Raw genomic sequence first — 19,157 nt, forward strand, 5'->3', positions numbered from 1 at the left:
AGGTGCAGCCAAACCTACTGAGTTGCTCCAGCAGTTTCGCTTTCTGTCTCGGACTGTCAGCATCCGCAGTCTTTGCGTTAGAAATTCAATCAATTCAGAAACCCTTTTGTGCTTCCTCAGTGGAAAACATTTTCCGTTTGGGAAACATTTTCCTGACACCATTAAAAACGCGCAACTTTGCGACCAAGAAAGCGGCAGGAGCGTGAACAACAAACACGCCGGCCCTGCGTAGTCTCGAACCATGAACCATCAGTTTACGAGCCGAACGCGCTGACCAATCGCGCCACAGAGACAGGCCCGAGCATCACGAGCACAGTCTCGTTGAGGAAGCTACTATTCAATTCATAATTCAACCTGCCCCGCCCAGAATTACCATTGTCTTCTATCAGTTCAAACACAGCGAATACTGCAGAAAGCCAACGGGTCGAGCTGCATCTGTGGAAAGGGAAACAGAACCGACGTTTTGAGTGTGTTACGGTTTTTGTTCAGAACTCAGTGTTTTGCCTCTTCCCGAAGTTGGTCCAGGTCTGTGTCTCAATTGGCAAACACATGGCAAGTGCAGTGCCGCAATGTGAAGTTATCGCCTTGCCTGTTTAAAAAAAAGCAGTGCATTGTTTAAATGGTGATATATTGGAATGTGGAGAAAGTGAGGACTAGAGGTGAAAGTCGAAAAATGTGGCACTGGAAAAGCAGAACAGGTCAGGTAGCATCTGAGGAGCAGGACAGTGAACGTTTCGGACACAAGCCCTTCATCAGGAATGATGTATGGATGTACAAAGGGGTCTCAGAGTCCCTCCACACCAGTCAATGCCAGTTGTCGGGCAGATGCAGCAGGCAATGAGCGAGGCAAGTGGTATATTACGAAGAGGAATTCAGTTCAGAAGTGGGGTCATTGAACATATTCAAGGCTAAATTCATCTGAGTTTTGAATAACAAAGAAGTGGATGGTTATGGGGTGGAGGTAAGAAAATGGTTTTAAGACCAGTACAGGTCGGTCACAGAGTATGACAGCACTGAACAGACCCTTCATCCAACTAGTCCATGCTGAGTATGTTCTCAAACTAAACTCGTCCCACCTACCAGTGTTTGGCCCATAAACCTTCGAACCTTTCATATTCATGTACTTATCCAAATGTCTTTTAAAATTTGTAACTGTACGTGTATAAAATCATGAGGAGTATGGATAGGAGAAATGGACAAAGTCTTTTCCCAGGGGTGGGGGAGTCCAGAACGAGAGGGCATGGGTTTAGCATTGGAGGGGAAAGATACAAAAGAGATCTAAGGGGCAACGTTTTCACGCAGAGGATTGTACGTTTATTGAATGAACTGCCAGAGGAAGTGGTGAAGTCTAGAACGATTGCAAAATTTAAAAGGCATTTGGTTAGGTATATGAATAGGAAGGGTTTGGAGGGATATTGGGCCGTGTGCTGTCAGGTGGGACGAGATTGGGTTGGGATAGTTGGTCAGCATGGTCAAGTTGGACCAAACAGTCGGTTTCGGTGCTGGACATCTCTGTGACGCTATGACTTCTTCTGGACATTCATTCTGCACTCAGACCACTCTCTTAAAAACGATCCTTGTTCTGTCTTTATAAAATCTTTCTCTACTCACCTCAAAATATTTGCTCCCTGATCCTGAAACCCCCAGCTGAGGGAAAGGACACCTGCTGTTCACCTCATCCGTGCCCCTCATGATTTTATAATCCTCTATATGCAGTGTTTAGGGGCTCATTGAAATAACGTCCTGATGCAGCTTCGTTTGTGGGTGTTGGGATGATTGCTTCGGTGGTTAAGCACTTGGTTTGCGTGTGTTGTTTTTCTGTAGACGCTAGTGTGAAGTTCCCTATTGACTGTTCGCTCTACTGTGACATCTAAGAATGGCACTTTGTTGTTGTTCTCCTCCTCTTCAAACCAGGAGCCCCCCTCAGGCTATAGTCTCACTACTTGGAACACCAATATACAGACTAGTCAAAGTCCTCCACTGAAGACTAAAACACCAAGTCGAAGATTCACGCCACTCCATTTATTCCATCCAAGAATTCCTGAACACCAAAGACACTAAGTTAGAAGAGGATGGAATAATGATGTCCTTTGACATAACAGCCCTGTTCACATCCATTAACATCAACGTGGCCAAAGAAAACTGGAGACACTACTCGAAGAACCAAAGACACAAATACAGCACCAACTTCATCAGCAAAGATAGCACTATCCAGCTCGTGGAACTGTGCCTTAACCACCCACTTCATATTCAGTAACAAGCCTCAAACAAATCAACGAAACATCCATGAAACCACCAGTATCAGGATTCCTAGCAGAAGTAAGAATGCAGAGTCTCAAACCAACAGCCCTTCCAACGATCCAATCCAAACTTTGTGTCCGCCACAGTGATGACACTTTTGTCATCAAAAAATGAAGTAAATTAGAGGAAACCTACAACACCATCAACAATATCCTTACTGGCATAAAATTCACAAAATAGGAGAACAACAACAAAGTGCCATTTCGAGATGTCACAGTAGAGCGAACAGTCAATGGTAAATTCAAAACAGCGTCTACAGGAAAACAACACACACGAACCAAGTACTTAGCTACAGAAGCAATGATCCCTACACATACAAACAAGCCTGAATCAGGACACTATTTCAACGAGGCAATACACACTGCAGTAGCCATTAACGACGAAGACCAATAAGGAACTGTACAGCGCATTTAAGGAGAATGGGTAGGCAAAACAACCACTGAGAAATACTTCCTTGACCGGGAATCGAACCCGGGCCGCAGCAGTGAAAGCGCCGAATCCTAACCACTAGACCACCAGGGAGACAGCAGCGCCCCCTCACAGCTCTAATGTAAATTTCTTCCCTGCCCGGAAATCGAACCTGGGCCACGATCGTGAGAAGGCTTCCACCAATGTCATTGTTTGTATCCATTGCTCCCGATGCGGTCTCCTCTGCATTGGGGAGACTGGAGACTCCTCGCAGAGTCAAGTCACAGCGCTTGAGGGAACATCTCCAGGACACCCGCAGCAATCAACCCCATCACCCTCTGGCCCAGCATTTCAAACCCCTCCCACTCTGCCGAGAACATGCAGGTCCTGGACCTCCTCCATCGCCGCTCACTCCCCACCCGATGCCTGAAGGAAGAACGCCCCACATTTCGCCTCGGATAAATTCAACCCCAGGACATCAATGTGGACTTCACCAGTTTCCTCATTTCCCCTCCCCCCACCTTACCTCAGTTCCAACCTTCTAGCTCAGCGCTGTCCTCATGACCTGTCCGACCTGCCAATCTCCCTTCTCAACTGTTCGCTCCACACTCCTCTCTGACCTGTCACCTCCATCCCCACCCCCATTCACCTATTGTACTCTTTGCTACCTTCGGCCCAGCACCCCCCAATTTATCTCGCCAACCATGGAAGCGTCCTGCCTCTATTCCTGATGAAGGGCTTAAGCCCGAAATGTCGATTTTCCTGCTCCTCGGAAGCTGTCTGACCTGCTGTGCTTTTCCAGCACCACTCTGATCTAAACTCTGGTTTCCAGCATCTGCAGTCCTCACTTTTGCCTACCCAATAAACCCAGTGTGACGATCTCACATCAACAAACTGACACTTGCAGACACAAGGTCTGTAGAAACCCTAGCCACATTACTTTACATTAAAGACATCTGTGAAATGATGTCCAGACAACTCAACCCTCTCAGCATTAAACAACAGCTAGTGAACCTTAAATACAAACAACCCGCGAACGAATGTTATTTACAAAATACCAGACAAGGAAATATATACATGAACTCTGCCGCACAGTTCTCTGTGGCAAGAAATGCTGGGATGAGATAAGGAAGATTTTTTTCAGCCAAAACGAATCGGCACTAACTGGACAGCCATTTAAAATCAACGTTGTCAGGCCTGGATGGAAGATTGGAAGGGATAATCAGTTTTCTTATTTCCTGAAGATTTACAAAGCTGAGACTGGGTTTTGGTGTTTGTTCCCTTTCCACTCCCAGCAGCCGCAGTGGTTGGGGCGGTGAGTTGGGGAAAGTGAAATGTGCCTGTGAGCAGCATGTGGGGCTCTTTCAGCTTCCCCTCCTCTGACAGCCCTGTGACGTGACTTTGATGTCTCAGGGACACTTACTGACGCGAGACAGTGAAAAGAGTCTCGTTCCTGCAGATCAGGAATTCAAACCTTATGCCGGCTTCAGGACAATGTGAAAGATTAATTGGGGTGTGTGAAGAAGCTGTGAGCTGCATTTCAAACAGGTAGGTGGAGTCAGATGCGTCATCCATTGCGCCCCCGGCCCTGTGCGGACCAGACGCCGCCATGCTGCAGAGTTCTGACGTTAATACGGACATGCGCAGCAATGGGAACATTCACAAGGTGAACAGCCAAAGATAATCACCGTCACTGCTTCTCTTCCATTGTACCAAATTTGTGAAGCAGTATATTTCACTGGCAAATAAAACACCTTTGCCCTCAGGTGCCTGCCTCATTTCGACCACGACTTCACGCCCCTCACTGTTCTAGTCTCATTTCCAAACACTTGGCTCATATCCTCAAAAGCAGCTCTGCGGGTATCTGCTTGTTCCACCCTGACAGGCAGTGGGTTGCAGATTCCCGACCAGTCCCAATGTGATTGAAATATTTCAAACCCTCCACTGATTTGCATCTTTAAAAAAAAACCGTGGAGCAATCTCCCTTTCTTTTTGACGACAGTTCTCAACTGTAGTCGGTAGGGTTCACACCTGCGTGGGGAAACCGCAATGGATTTCATGTCCATAGCATTCACCATTCGGCCCACCAATACAGAACCACACTGACAGCTTCATTTCCCAGGTCTCTCTGCCTGTGGAGCTGAGAAAGAGTGAATCATTGCAGAGTTTGTTTGAATCCAATCACTTTACAGGTTTCGAAAGGGTTAAATATCTGCAAATGGCGAGTCTGGGTGTTTCATCCCGAAAGATGAAATGGACGTTCAGTTAAAAACAAAACCAGTAATTGCAGGAGCAGCTCAGCAGGTTATGCAGCATCTGTAGAAAGAGAATCAGAGACAACATTTCAGAACTTTTTTTTCCTCATCCAGGTACTGAGTTGCTCCAGCAGTTTCGCTTTCTGTCTCGGACTGTATGCATCCGCAGTCCTTTACGTTAGAAATTCAATCAATTCAGAAACCCCTTTGTGCTTCGTCAGTGGAAAAGATTTCCGTTTGGGAAAGATTTTCCTGACACCATTAAAAATGCGCATCTTTGCAGCCAAGAAAGCGGTTGGAGCGTGAACAACGAACGCACCGTGTCGGGGTGGTCTCGAACCAACAACCTACCCGTTAACAGCCGAACGCGCTGACCAGTTGCACCACAGAGACAGGCCCGGACCTTGCTGCACAGTCTCCTTGAGGAAGTTACTATTCAATTCATAATTCAACCTGCCCCGCACAGAAGGACCATTGTCAAAGCACTGATAACATGGTAGTCTGGTGTTATCTCGATTTCAGGTCTTGATTTCTCTGTCCTCTGGTCCTCCTGTTCCCACAGAGTGAAATGTTGTCTGTTCTCAGCTCTACTCGATTTCTGCTGAATCTTTGACACCCTTTTACACCTTCTGGAGCAATAAAATATTCTGAGCCTCCAGGAAATGACACCTTATTTTTTCCCCCTCCTGATTTTAAAAATCTCTATAAAGTTATCTGTCAACTTGCTAGGCTTCGTTGGAAAAATGTCCCAGCTTTTTCTTAACTCAAACCCTCCATTCCCAGCAGCACGCTGGTAAAGTGGGGAATAGGGATTTGTATCAAATCACATAAATGTACTGTCTGAAAAAATCTGGCTGTGTTCTTGCCTGAGATATTGAGAGTCCCTGGTGTAAGTAATTACGAATGCAATTATTTTGGTCACAGAATTGAACAATCATTTTGCAACAAAGGGGTCTACTCTGATAAGGAGGTAGTGGTCATTTCTAGGGTAACTGAACAGTTTGTAGATCAGGGAGATGAAGTTCCAGACACTTGGGAAAGGCAAGAAATGACTGTGATAAATAAGACAAAGAACTGTGGATGCTGGAAAACTGAAACAAAAACTGACAACACTGGAAAAACTCAGCAGGACTGGAAGCATATGTGGAGAAAAAGCTGAGTTAAGGTTTCCAGTCCAACAACTCCTCTTCAGGATTCTGAAATAGTTTGTGAGAACCTCTTAAGACGACGGCTCCGCTTTAAGACCATAATACACAGGAGCAGGATGAGGCCATTTGGCCCATCGAGTCCACTCCACCAGTCGATCATGGCTGATATATTTCTCCATCCCATTCTGCTGCCCTCTCCTCATAACCCTTGACCCCTTACTAATCAAGAACGTATCTCTGTCTTAAATACCCTCAATGACTTGGCATCCTCAACCCTTCTCCTCGTGGAAACATCATCTCCACATCCACACTATCCGGTCATAGAGTGGCACAGCGCTGCCTGACCCAATGTGATCTTCAGCATTTGTTGTTTTCAGGAAGGATTCCAGCATCTACAACAATGCGCTTCTAAATTTTGTACCCAGTTGGTTAGCTCTCCCTGGATCCCGTGAGATTTAACCTTACTCAACAATCCACTGTGTGGTACAATTAACAAAGTTCCCAGGCCCCACCTCCTTTTGCACACGTAAGTAGCACGATGGATCAGTGGAGAGCACTGCTGCCTTACCGCACTAAGCACCAGCGTTCGATTCCAGCCTTGGGGCGACTGTCTGTGTGGAGTTTGCACATTCTCCCTGCCGTGTCTGCGTGGGTTTCCTCCGGCTGCTCTGGTTTACTCCCAAAGTCTAACGATGTGCGGTTTCGGGAGAAGTGACCATACTAAATGGGCCCAGAGTGTGCAGTAAGTGTAGTGTAGTGTAGTGCACCTTGCAGAAGCACCAGCGGGCACACCAGTGCTCCCAACAATCTGATTCTGCTGGTGAAACTTGCTGTGGGTCACTGCCAGGACTGAACCCCTGCCCATTCTGACAGTGCTTATAGCGGGAGAGTCGGTCGGATTTTTTTGTTTTATGCCGTCGTGCTCCCCACCCCCGCAACTTTGCTTCCAGTGGGCACTGCTGCTCGTTGAGACCAGGAGCTGTTCCCTCTAGTGTTTTCTGTCCAGTCAAAGAATTATTGGCTCTGTCTGGGAACGAGCTCTGTAAGTAATAGCTGAATACTTCAGGGTGTCCATTCACATTCAGCAGTGATTTTGAAATTAAATCTACGGTTATGTGCCTGTGAACAACTCATCATCGAAGAATTGCCCAACGGCTTGGCAATTCATTGTTGGGAATTGATTGATTCAATTGATAATTTTAAAAATTCTCTTCCTGAAGATACCCCTTAATTTTGTGTCTATGGGATGGTGGAGGACTTGTTCATAAGGCTTAAATCATCGCTATTAACTGGATTATCTTGTTTAACTTTGCCCTAGTAAATTTGCGGTATTCATAATTGTTTGTTCTTGTTTAAATTATAATTCTGGTGTGCAAGATCTGTTCATCAAGTGTGGCCCTCTTGATGAAACTGCTGTGGGTCACTCCCAGGACTGAGCCCCTGTGCATTCTCACAGTGTGTGTGCAGTGGGAGAGTCAGTGGGCTTTTTTGTTTTATGCCCTTGCCCCGCCCTGCCCCGCCGCCAACTTTGCCTCCATTGGGCGTTGCTGCTTGTTGAGCCCAGGAGCTGTTCTCTCGAGATTCTACTGTCAGTTATAGAATTGTTGGCTCTTTCTGGGAATGAGTCCGAGCCTGTAAGAAATGACTGAATACTTTGGGGTGTCTCGTCACATTCAGCAGTGACTTTTAAATTGGATTTACAGTTACGTGTCTGTGAAAAACTCATAGTCCAAGTATTGCACAAAGGCTTGGCAATCCATTGTTGGAAACTGTTTGTTTGAATTGGTAAGTTTTTTAAAAAAATTCTTTCTTAATTTGCCGCTGAAATTTCTATTTCTGAGATGATGGGGAACTTGATCAAAGGGTTTAATTCATTGCTATTAATTAGATTATCTGCTGAACTTTGGCCTAGAAAAGTTGCCGTATTTATAATTGTTGGTTTTTGTTTAAATTATAATGTTGATGTGCAAGATCTGTTCTTCATCAAGTCTGGTTAGGAACAGTTGAGAAATTGAGGGACATTGCATGTTTTAATTTCACTGTGCTGTGAATCTGGTGAGAGTGACATTCATTTGTATTTGGTTGCGAACCCTCAGTTGTAATGTCTTTCACCCCAACTATTCACTATGGGAGTGAGTTCCACAGTCTCACCACACTCTGAGGTTTTTCATGAAATCTTTAGTACAGAATTGGAAGGGAAAGTGTTGACGAGGGCAGAATATAGGGTCTTAAATGCAAAAGCCAGGAAGTCATTCGACAAAGTAAAACCATGACAATGTAGGGACAAATAAGGAACTTTGACAGCAATGAAGAGGTCACACGTCAGATTTCAAGATAATGGTCGTGACAAAAAGAAAAAGTACTCTGCTGATATTGGATATTGTAATTAAGCAAATTTCGAAATGCTGCTGTTGGTTGAATATGATGACGTAAGAGATGAAATAACCAAAACCACGAATGTAATTTGATGCCGGTAACCATAAAGCAAGAGTATACTGTTGATTGATATAGGTCAATTGCGTGCAAGTAGGCCATTCAGCCCATCGAGTCAACATTGACTGACCGTCCCACCCAAAACCAATTCGTTACTCTATCTCTGTAACCCTGCATCTCCCATGGTCAATCTACACTCACCTGCACATCCTTTGGACTGTGGTAGGAGGCCAGAGCACCAGAGGAAACCAACGCAGACACAAGGGGAGAATGTGCAAACTCCTCACAAAGGGTCGGCCCGAGTGTTGGTTCAAACTCAGATCACTGATGCCGTGAGGCAGCAGTGCTATCCACCGTGCCACCACCACTTGCTGCTCTCTAAAGAAGTGAATTTCAAAGACTTGGGAACACTTGAGAGAAAAACAAAACTCTCCTATCTTAAATGAGAGGCTAGTCTCTGGCAAGAAATGAGTGGACATTACATTTACATTAAGTCCTCGCCAGATGTTATACAGCTTCATCAGATCATCTGTTTCTTCTAAACGCAAATTGATACAAGCCCAGCCTGACATCCCCTTGTCCCCGATTATAAGTTGAGTAAATCAGCGACCCTCGACCTCACTGGCATGACACAGGATGCCCTCAATCCAAGTTGACCTTAATTGTCTAACCTCTTGATGCCCACGCCACCATGTGGTCAGCCGCAACTCAGCCCTGAACGAGAGCAGAGGAATTGAATAGACAGCAGTGAGGTGGACATTGCATTCCCAGAGAATATTGTTCAAGTAAGAAAGTTGTTCAGCTCACATTCAGATCATTGCAGGGATCACATCTCCTCTCATTTAAATATCTCAGATCCCAATAACGGTCGAGTTTTGTTGTACATTGTGTGTGGTTTACCTGATTTTCTGTTGCTGTCATTCCCATTAGGGTGTGTGAATTCAGTACCAGATAATAGGCTCAGTTCTGAATTATCCTTGAGGATTGGTGTAGAACGTACTAAGTGTCAGTCATAATGGAAGAAGCTGTACTGTTTATTTTACCCTTTGCTGTCATTGTCCAGGGACTGAATGAATGGGGAAGTGTAGAGGGAGTTTTACTCTGTATCTAACCCAATGCTCTCTCTCTGTCTTGACAGTGTTTGTTGGGGACAGTGTTGAGGTAGCTTCACTTTCAATTTAAGAGTAGAGGAAGCTTTATTCTGATTGTAATCCCATGCTGTCCTTGTCCTGGGAGTGTGAGATTGCATCTGTAATTGAAGTGAATGCAGACTTGCTGTGGGAGTGGAGGGTACTTCTACCTGAGCACACCCATCTTTGAGATTGCTGTGCTAATCAAGACAATCTCAGACACCTTCATTCACTTTTCCAACCAACCACAGGGTGGTTAAGGATGGTATAAATGCAAGCATTGCCAGCGATGCCCACACACCATGCATGAATAAATACTTTTTGTTTAAAAGTTACATTCACGTTCCAAACCCTCTAATGTATGATTACTTACAAGGAAAATTCCTGTCAGTTTGGAATATCATTTTAAAACATAGGAATGTGTCAACCATGGAGAAATATAACAAGAACAACAAATGGAGAAGTTAACAGGTAATGAGCAGGACCAGAATGCTGAGTCAGTCTGACCTCCATGGCTGAGAGAGTTCTCCCAGATGTTGAAGTTACACCAGTGCCTTTTACTCTTGCAGCTTGCCAAACGTTTGTCCCCGATGTAAGATCATTCAATAACCCGAAGAACTAACTGTTTTATCTCCATAGCTGCTGCCAGACTTGCTGAGTAATTCCAGCCCTTTTGCTTTATTCTTTTATCGGATTTGAGCTTCCCTAAGTCAGTGTAATAAAGAACTGCAATGCTGGAGATCTGAAAGACAAAAATGCACCAATTGCTGGAGAAACTCAATAGGACTGGAAGCACAAGTGGAGAGAGAAGCAGAGTTAGCATTTCAAGTGCTGTGACCCTTCTTCACAACTGTTCTGGACGCATGCCAGGATATTTACTCTGTTTCTATCTCTCTCTCTCTCCACCGGTGTTGCCAGACTGGCTGAGTTTCTCCAGCAATTTCTGTTCTGACACTTTAACAAGGTTAATGTTTGTTATCCATCCTTAAGTGCAAGGTGTCTTGCTTATGCCAATTCAGAGGGCAATTTAAGAGTCAACCACATTGCTGTGTGTCTGGAGTCACATGTAAGCCAGATCAGGTAAGCATGGCAGTTTCCCTCCTGAAAGGACATTGGTGAACATGGGCTTTTATGACAATTGACGTCAGTGCCATCGATACCATACTGAGACTAATTTTGTGTTCCCCATTTATGATTTGAATTATTCACATCTCACCTCTTGCTGTGGTGGGATTTGAACTCATGTTCCCTGGATTACTCATCCTGTGACATTATGTCCACACTGTTGTTTCCCATCCTTTGCTATTTTGTGTTTGCTCTTTATGTCTTAGTCCTCAGATGTTTGGGAAATTGAACCTGTTTTAAAGATTGCCCTAAACCTGCCCCTTTGACCAAGTCTTTGGCCACCTGTCCTAATCTGTGCTCCACTCTTGTGATTTTTAAAGGAATTCTCATTATGTTCACGTGAAGCACTTTGAGATAGTTAACTGTACCACAGGTATTATTTGAATGCAGCTTGTATCCCTATCTTAATATCTGAAAATAGAGGGTCATATTTTAAAAGTAGAAGACACAAATGAGGATGATTTTTTTTCTTTCTGATGGTTGTGTGTCTTCCTCAAAAGGCAGTGAATTCAAAATCTTTAAGGCAGAGGTCGACAGGTTCTTGCTAACCAAGTGGGTGACAGATTGTCGGGGATGTGGAGGAATGTAGAGCTGAGGTTGTATTCAGATCAGCCATGATCTTATTGAATGTTGCAGCAGGCTCGTAGGGCCGAGTGGCCTACTCCCGCCCTTTGTATCAAGCAGTCTGTGTCTCCCCTCTTATAGCTATGAACTGGATAATTCCTTTCCAATATTGCGCCTTGCAGACAGTTAAGTGAACACCAGGTGGTCTCCTATTGGGAGCAGGCATATTGTAGCAATTGCAATATTTCTTGTGTTAATTTTGTTGCTCCTCACTCAGTGTTGCTGAGAATCATCTAAATAAAAACCAAAACACTTCTATAATTATCGCACCAATGGAAGTGATGGTTTGGATGTAACATTGTTGAATAAGCCATTCCCAGCTTTTCCAGAATTCTGTGTTTAAAGCCCTCGAGTCTGGTTTCTACCCCTGAAACAATTCTTATCAAGGTCATATTTGACATCCTTTGTAACGGTGACAGGGATGAACATTCCCTCGTCGACCTGCGGACAGCCTTGATCAGAGTTAATGACAGTACTGACCCTCTCCAGCATCGCTGTATCCTCTGGGAGGGTCTGCTTTTAGCGTCTTCCGTTCTTATTTATTTAACCGTAGCTGCTGGTGTTGGCATCTATACTGATGATATCCAACTGTGCCTGAACACCACTTCTCTCCCGACTCCTCTGTCATTCATAATTTACCAATAATTTCATCTGAATGCCTGCCCAATTTCCAGCATTGGATAACCATAAACATTCCCTTAGTTAAATATTGTGAAGTGTGAAGCCATTGTTTTAGTCCCCAAGTTCGACCTGACACCCCCCGCGCCTCCCCCAACCCCAGTAACTCTGTTGACATTCTTCTTGTCACATTGAAACTAGGATCGATATATTCGTGATCAGTCGGGGGATGAACAGTTACAGGAAAAGGGCAGGAAAGTGGATGTGGGGAATGCCAGATCAGCCACGATCCTACTGAATGGAGGAGCAGGCTCAAGAGGCTGAATGGCGTATTGCTGTTCCTATTTCTTGTGGATCCCGAGCCCTTACCTCTGATACAGGGCCCTGGCTTCAGTATGTGCCATTACTGAGAGTGCTGATGTTCCCTTGTGTAATATCAACAACTTAGCAGCTGCTGAAACCTCCTGCTCCTTTGTTACCTCTGAACACAATATGCCAATGTGTTCAGGGGAGGCGATGGCCACTTTATTGTCACCAGACCATTCACCCAGGTAATGTTCACGGGACTTGGGTTCAAAACCTGCCACGGCAGATGGTGGAATCTGAATTCAATATAAATCTGGAATTAAGAGTCAAATGATGAAATCGTTGTGGTTTGTTGTAAAAACTTATCTGGTTTCCTGCTGTCCAAACCTGGTCTGATCTACATGTGATTCAGATCCACTGTCAGCTGGTTGAATCTTCACTGTCAGCTGTTTTCAATCAAAACCTCCAGGCGGAGGTTCACTATAACCTCCCTACTTTTGTACTCCATTTAAAGGCCAATCTCCCTTTTGCTTTCCCGATTACTCACTGAACTTGGATGAAGAGTTCATGTCATCCTTACCACCTGCATTCTAATCAACTGTATCTACTGCAGTCTTGGCAATAGTACATTCACTTTACTTATCCAAGTAATTCATATACATAAAGTAAATAATTTTGTGCCCCAGCACTGATCCCTGTGGAACGTTGCTAGTTGTAAGTTGCGATCCTGAGCATGCCCCTTATCCCTCCTGTATCATTGGTTAGCCAATCATCTATCCATACGATTAGACTGTTTCCAATATCATGTGCATATCATTGGCTCTGCCAGCAAGTCTTCCCAAACCGTTCTTGAAAAGGTGATGGTGAGCTCCCTCTTAAATTGCTTCACAAATATGTTGTGGTCTATAATAAAGGTTCAGGAGCGAGTTCCAGGATTTTGATCAATAACATCGAAGCAATGCGTATATGTCACAGTTGGAATGCTGTGTTCAGACTTATCTCATCTTGCTGGTTGAAGTGATGGAGTGGAAGTTGCTCTTGAAGAGCCGCCACTCATATAATCAAGCCAGACAGATCAATTGTGGCCAGAGACTCTGCCATTTTGACTTCTCATCAATCTACATTCTTTCCATCCAATTTTAGTCACATCAAACTGCCACGCAATGCTGTTATGGCCACAGTAAACTATAATAACGTGAAGATCGCTGGGATGATTTTCTACATCCGACTGCAATATAATCACAAATCATTGTTTCCAGTTTTGGTGGAACAAACGACATCGTATTGGTGGATAATTACAGTTAGTGCATACACAGCTAGCCATCGATAAATATTAATTCTGATCACTTCAATGGCCAAATTTCAATTCAGAAACCAAGTGCACTCGGCTGCTTGTAACATAGACAACATGACAAAGTGGCTCATAGGAGGAGAAATGGGGCATTGAGGAGGAGTGAAATGTTTGCTTTTGGTCACCTCCACAATTGTTAGAAAAACAGTTTGAAACGATTCTTAAAAGGTGGCTGAAGTAATAATGTGGCATAACGCTTCAGACAGCGCAAAGTGGAAGATCACTTTCTAGTGGAAGAAAAAGATATTTCTTATTTCTGAAAGAACTGGGAAACAGAAGAGGGAATGAAATCTGACTTGGGAGCTATTTCCTATTTGTTGAGAATGTTGTTTCATCATAGTCTTGGTTTAGAGCATAAGCTCTTCATCAGGAATAAAGGGTGGTCCGAGGGGGCTGAGAGATAAATGGGAAGGAAGTGGGGCTGGAGGGAAGGCAGCTGGGAGTGCAATAGATAGACAGAGGTAGGGATTGATGGTGTTCGGTCAGAGATGAGGGTGGAGCAAATAGGTGAGAAGCAAGGTGGACAGGTATGACAGGTCAAGAGGTTGGTGTCGAATTGGACGGTTGGATCTGGGACAAGGTGGGGGAGAGGAAATGAGGAAACTGATGAAATCTACATTGATACCATGTGGTTGGAGGGTCCCAAGTCAGAAGGTGAGGTGTTTTTCTTACAAGCGTCGGGTAGCAAGAGTTTGGCAGTGGAGGCAGCCCAGGACTTGCATGTCCTTGGCGGAACGGGAGAGCGAGTTAAAGCGTTCAGCCACAGGGCGTCGGTCGTTTAGTTTTAGTGTCCCAGAGCTGTTCCCTGAAACGTTCCGCGAGTTGGCGTCCAGTTTCCCCAAAGTGGATGAGACCATATTGCTATCAATGGACATAATCTTATAAATAGATTGCATAAATCTTAGCCTGCCAGAGTTCTTTTCTTTAATTAAATTAATGAAAATTTTAACTAAATTGGGTGGCTGCATGAAACGGTTTGTTGGTCAGATTTGAATCATCACTCCCAAATAAGACAATGCCATGAATATCAGTGAACTGCTCTTTTTGTTAAAAACCACAAGTTCTTGATGTATTTTCACAACTTACTGGTATTCACATCTGCACATTCAATGTCAAACTCTGACATCAGAAATGAAATTACACCATTAATTTTGACTTTCAATATTCGAAGAAGCAAATTAATAGCACACAGTCAATACCCAGTCTGATTAATATGAAATTAAATTTAACCAAAAAAACATAAAACCAAGCTGGGAGATAAGAAATGGGGGAATAAAGCAAGAAATGCAGCATCATAGAAGGTGCTCCTCCAGGGAGTGTATTTTACCAACTACCGCTGCTAAATATAAACACTCTGATATGATCCTCCGGTTTTAATATAAACCATAGCCCCATACAGTAGGTACCATTTAAATGAGTTAAAAATACAACCCTTGAGCAAATCCAGCCTCCAGCTTTACCCCCCGCTTCTTGGAGCTTGGACCTTCCTCAAGCTCCGGCGGGTCGTTGAACTCCTGGGCTCCAGCTGCCACTCCTCCACTGAAGAAGCTTTGGGAAGCAGATGCAAAGGCAACATACAGAACAGAGCACCATTGTAAATGAAAGCAGCTTACGAAGACATTGGGCAATAGCATCACACGGTTTTTACCCATCGACCTCTGGGTTATCTGCACAGCACACTCACACAGCACTACTCTGCTTCTGGGCTCCGAGTAGCTGGATTGTGGATCAGTTTACAGTAGGTCCTATATCTCTGACAACATCGGTACACAAGGCAGTGAAGAAAGGTTTCAGCACACTGGCCTTCATCAATTAGAGAACTGAGTATAGATGTTGGCAAGTTGTGTTGTAGTTATACAGGACGTTGATGAGGTTGCACCTGGAATATTGTGATCAGTTTTGCTCCCCTTGGTGTTCTGACTTCTGACTTCTTCAACTCTGTGTTTATCTTGAACTTGATGGGATACTTTGTCCAACTCAGCATGTTTAAACAGTATCGCTCAGATGATTCATTTGAAACTTTTCAGGAAGTGAGCTCAATAAGATTGAACTATTCAAAGTTACTTGCACTCTATTTTAAAATTACATGAGGACCAGTAGTCAAAGACACGAACAGCATGGAAACAGACCCTTCGGTCCAACTTGTCCATGCTGACCTGATATCCTAAATTAATCTCGTCCCATTTGACAGCACCTGATCCATATATTCTGGCAGCTCATTTCATATATGTACCACCCCCGGCATGAAGACGTTGTCCCTTTAATATATTTCACCTCTCACCCTAAACCTATGCCCTCTAGTTCTGGACTCCCCCACCCCTGAGAAAAGACCTTGTCTATTACCCTGTCCATACCCCTCATGATTTTGTAACCTCTATTAGGTCACTCCTCTGCCTCCGATGCTCCAGGTAAAACAGCTCCAGCCTATTCAGCCTCTCCCTGGAGCTCAAACCCTACAACCCCCAGCATCATTCCCATAAATCGTTTCTCATGGAGAAGTTAACGTTTCAGTCCTGAAGAAGGGTTAATACCCAAAACACTGACTACTCCACATTCTTAGGCTGTATTCTCCCAACCTCCTGCTTGCAACTTCGGGTTGCAATATGTAGTGGCTCAGTGGTTACCACCGCAGCCTCACAGCGCACGGGACCCAGGTTTGATTCCAGCCTTGGATAGCTGTCTGTGAGGAGTTTGCACAATCTCCCAGTGTCTGCATGGGTTTTCTCTGGGTGATCCTGTCTTCTTACATACACCAAAGATGTGCAGGTCATGTTGATTGGCCATGCTTAATTGCCCATAGAGTTAGGTACATTAACTAGAGGGAAATGGGTGTGGATGGGTTACTCTTCGGAGGGTTTGTGTGGACTTGTTGGGACAAATGGCCTATTTCCTGTAGCTAATCTCATCTGCACTAATTTTGTCTCTAACGAATGGCAGAGTAGACTCGACGGGCCCAATGGCCTAACTTCTGCTCCGATGGTCTTGCGGTCTGAGGTTTATTTGGATCATTTCATTGGCAATGTGCAGTCCCTGGCTCAATGAGCAGCAGTGCCCCCGCTGGTGCTTCCGCAAGTTGCAAGCAAACATGAACCTCTTCCCACACTCGGGCCAGCTGAAGGGCCTCCCACTGCTGAAGGACACACAGGTGTTTCAGCAGGGTGAAAGAATTGCTGAAGGCCTTCCCGCACTCAGGGCAGCAGAATGGCCTCACCCCCCCCCCCCCGCCCCCGTGTGGACCAGCTGGTGCTTCCGCAGTGTGAAGGAGCGGATAAAGCTCTTCCCACACTCGGGGCAGGAGAACGGCTTCTCCCCGGTGTGGACGGACTGGTGCCTCAGCAGGGCTGAGGAATTCCTGAAGGACTTCCTGCACTTAGGGCAACTGAACGACTACTCCCCCATGTGGACTCACCAAAGGGCCAGCAGGTCGGAAGAAAAAGCAAAGCACGTCCTGCACTCGGGGCAGAAGAACGGCCTCTCCTCAGTGTGGACCCACTGGTATCTCAGCAGGTGGGAAGAACTGCTGAAGGCCATCTCGCACTTGGGGCCTGAGAACAGCCTTCCCCGGTGTGGACCACTGGTGCGGCCGCAGGCAGAGGAATCACTGAAGGCCTTCCCACACTCAGGGCAGCAGAAGGGCCTCTTCCCCTCTGTGGACCCACTGGTGCTTCAGAACCCTTTCAAATTTCACAGTATCCTTCTGATAGGAGACCAGAATTGCACACAATATTCCAAAACTGGTCTAACCAATGTCCTGTACAGCCACAACATAACTTCCCAACTCCAATACTCAGTCAGAGGATTGCGAAAGCTTTCAAAACCAACAAAAAACAAACAGGAAAGAATGGAGGGCCAAACGAATTTTTGAAAGTCAGCTTGGAAGCATCAATGAGAAATCGGCGGACTGGGTTTATTGGGTATCCGTTCTCCTTAAATGCACTATATACGTATTCCTCTTCTGCTCTTCGTAGTTTCTCTGTGCTGCAGTGTGTAGTGGCTCGTTGATATAATGTCCTGATGCAGCAACGTTTGTGGGTGTTGGGATGATTGTTTCTGTGGTTAAGTATTTGGTTTGTGTGTGTTGTTTTTCTGCAGACGCTAGTTTGAAGTTCCCCATTGACTGTTCGCTCTGCTGTGACATCTAAGAATGGTACTTTGTTGTTGTTCTCCTCTTCAAACCAGGAGCCCCCCTCAGGCCCAAAGCCTCACCATTTGGAACACCAATATGCAGACTATTCAAAGGCCTCCACTGAAAACACCAAGTCGAAGATTCACGCCACTCCATTTACTCCATCCAAGAATTCCTGAACACCAAAGACACTAAGATAGAAGAGGATGGAATAATGATGTCCTTTGACATAACAGCCCTGTTCACATCCATTAACATCAACGTGGCCAAAGAAAACTGGAGACACTACTCGAAGAACCAGAGACATAAACACAGCACCAACTACATCAGCAAAGATAACACTGTCAACCTCGTAGAACTGTGTCTTACCACCCACTTCATATTCAGCAACAAGCCCTCCAAACAAATCAACGAAATACCCATGAAACCACTAGTATCAGGATTCCTCGCAGAAGCAATAATGCAGAGACTCGAACAAACAGCCCTTCCAACGATCCACCCAAACTTTGGGTCCACTACAGTGATGACACTTTTGTCATCAAAAAATGAAACAAATTAGAGGAAACCTACAACACCATCAACAATATCCTCGCTGACATAAAATTCACAAAAGAGGAGAACAACAACAAAGTGCCATTTCTAGATGTCACAGTACAGCGAACAGTCAATGGTAAATTCAAAACAGCCTCTACAGGAAAACAACGCACACGAACCAAGTACTTAACTACAGAAGCAATCATCCCTCCACATACAAACAAATCTGAATCAGGACACTATTTCAACGAGCCACGACACACTGCAGCACCCAGGAACAACTATAAAGAATTACACAGCGCATTTAAGAAGAATGGGTAGCCTGCACCCCTGAAAATGGTTTCCCTGACCGGGAATCGAACCCGGGCCGCGGCGGTGAGAGCGCCAAATCCTAACCACTAGACCACCAGGGAGATGTGGATGATGCTTGTCAGCTCTCCGAAAAATTACTTTCCTGCCCGGAAATCGAACCTGGGGCGCGGTCGTCAGCAAGCTTTCACCTGTTCATCCAACAATGTCATTTCTTGTATCCATTGCTCCCGATGCGGTCTCCTCTACATTGGGGAGACTGGAGACTCCTCGCAGAGTCCAGTCACGGCGCTTGAGGGGATATCTCCAGGACACCCGCAACAATCAACCCCATCGCCCTCTGGCCCAACATTTCAACACCCCCTCCCACTCTGCCGAGGACATGCAGGTCCTGGGCCTCCTCCATCGCCGCTCCCTCCCCACCCGATGCCTGGAGGAAGAACGCCCCATCTTCCGCCTCGGATAAATTCAAACCCAGAACATTAATGT

General features: G+C 45.2%; 1 non-coding gene across 1 annotated transcript; it reads right to left on the reverse strand.

Annotated features, from left to right (window-relative positions):
• Positions 1-18,700: 18,700 nt before the first annotated feature.
• trnae-cuc (transfer RNA glutamic acid (anticodon CUC)) lies at positions 18,701-18,772 on the reverse strand. Its single transcript has one exon. It is a non-coding gene; the product is annotated as a tRNA-Glu (tRNA).
• Between the last annotated feature and the right edge of the window lie 385 nt (positions 18,773-19,157).

The sequence above is a fragment of the Chiloscyllium plagiosum genome, unplaced genomic scaffold, assembly GCF_037043375.1.
Source record: "Chiloscyllium plagiosum isolate Xiang-an unplaced genomic scaffold, Cpla_swu_hap1 HiC_scaffold_27, whole genome shotgun sequence".
Lineage (NCBI taxonomy): Eukaryota > Metazoa > Chordata > Chondrichthyes > Orectolobiformes > Hemiscylliidae > Chiloscyllium > Chiloscyllium plagiosum.